The following is a 2321-nucleotide window of genomic DNA, read 5'->3' on the forward strand; positions in this document are numbered from 1 at the left end:
TCAAGCTAAATCGACAAATTTTAAAGGATTCAAGAGGAAATACTTACCTTGAGATGACATTTGTTGATAATGGCACGAGAAAAAGCAAGCCAAAAGTCCGGTAATGGCGATTTTGGCGAGATTTTGAGGTTGAAGATGAATATTCATCCGCAACTCAACCTCGCGTCTTTTTAACAGAAAATAGGGAAGCCGACTTGCATCGCCAGGTTGCTCGCGCCTAAACCAGGCCTCCCCTTTTCTTTTTCAGCGAAATTTGGGCTTTGGCCCAATTTCCCATGACAAATTCCCAATTTTCGTTGACGATATTGAATATCGTCATTTCCTCGAAAAAAAAAAAACAAATAGCGAAAATTTAAAACTCGCTATTTTCAAGCAAACGGCGATCAAAACCGCCAACTTCAAAAAAATAATAGCAAAACTCAAAATTTGCTATTTTTCTCCAAATTTCGAGCAAACGGCGATCAAAACCGCCAATTTCAAAAATAATGGCGAAATCAAAATTCACCATTTTCCTTCAAATTTTCCAAAATAATGGCGAAAATTCAAAAACCGCTATTTCAAGCGACGGCACATAAAACCGTCACTTCAATTAATAGTGAAGATTCCAAATTCACTATTTCTTTCAAAATGTCAACGGCGGCACATAAACCGTCACTTCAATTAATAGTGAAGATTCCAAATTCACTATTTCTTTCAAAATGTCAACGGCGGCACATAAACCGTCACTTCAATCGATAGTGAAGATTCCAAATTCACTATTTCTGTCAAAATGTCAACGGCGGCACATAAACCGTCACTTCAAACGCTATAGCAAAACTCAAATTTGCTGTTAGAACAAACGGCGATCCAAACCGCCACTGCAAAATCAAACCGAATGGTGAAGATTCCAAATTCACTATTCCTTCAAATACCAGCAGGGGGCTTCCTCGCGGAACCCGCTCATTCCAAAAAAATAGTGATAGTGAGAATCCATACTCGCTATTTCCACAGCGGCATCACGAGTTCGCTACTTTCAAAACAAGCCCATTCGACGCGGCTATTCCCATGGTCCATTAACCGACCTTTACCATGGCTGGTGAGCCTTTGTCCGCACCCTCTCAAGGACAGATCCCGAAGATGCCTCGGGTATATTTCCTTGTCGCGGCTGGCGAGCCTTACAACGCACCGCGGCTGGCGAGCCCTCCTTACAACGCACCACGGCTGGCGAGCATTTGTCCGCAACCCTTCCAAGGACACATCCCGAAGATGCCTCGGGTACATTTCCTTACCTCGGCTGGCGAGCCTTTGTCCGCAACCTACCAAGGATACATCCCGAAGATGCCTCGGGTACATTTCCTTGTCTCGGCTGGCGAGCCTTACAACGCACCGCGGCTGGCGAGCCCTCCTCATGTACGCACAACGGTTGGCGAGCATTCATCCGCAACCATGCAAGGACATATCCGAAGATGCCTCAGGTATGACTCCTTCTTATGGCTGGCGAGCCTTCGTACGTAGTCTAATGGACTTTAAACGACCCGCACGGACAGTCGACAGACTCTAAACTGTTCCCGACGACAGGTCCTGGACTCGTACCCTCGAGTCGCCTTGGCGTCGCCCTTCCCGACGGCAGGTCCTTGGCCCGAATCCTTTCGAGCCGCCCCGACGTCGCTTGGGTCTTCAGGTTGTAATCTTTGATTGACCTGGGGACTCTACTTTGACTTTCGCCATGTCCAAGCCTCAGTCAAAGTTGGGGCTCTGTAGATACCCAGTATCTGCTGAGACTCCAACAAACACCCGATGATTATCGGACTACAACATGTTTTGGGATCGCAGCGTTTGATCGACAGTTTGTGTACAACTTTACGTCGGAAAACTTAAAACGATTTCAAAAACAAAACATTTCAAAACATTTCAAAAATACCTGGAGTGTTTAATGCACGACGACGGGGTCGCGATGACACTAACTAGAGTCAAAACCGACACCGATCCAAAAACCGACTCGAAAATTCAAAATCCCGACTCCAACAACGAGTCAAACCGAGTCAACCACAAAAACAAAATATCTCAAGCCTTCTATACTAATTTTTCCCGGATTCATGAATGGTCAAGTACCAAACATGTCACTACAAAACCTAGGATAGAACAAATCATGATTGCGTTTGTTGTGATAGTGACAACACAACTCGAAGTGCCGCGACGTGGCTCGCGCCTCTTTGAACAGCCCAGGTGGCCACGTCGCTCAAAACTCACACAACCACTCATTCTCCTATAAATACCCCTCAAATGCCACCCATTTGAGACTTACGCGAGTGTCCGCCCCCTCTTTTCTCCCTTAAAATTCT

The sequence above is a fragment of the Silene latifolia genome, chromosome 11 (genome assembly GCF_048544455.1).
Source record: "Silene latifolia isolate original U9 population chromosome 11, ASM4854445v1, whole genome shotgun sequence".
Classification (NCBI taxonomy): Eukaryota; Viridiplantae; Streptophyta; class Magnoliopsida; order Caryophyllales; family Caryophyllaceae; genus Silene; species Silene latifolia.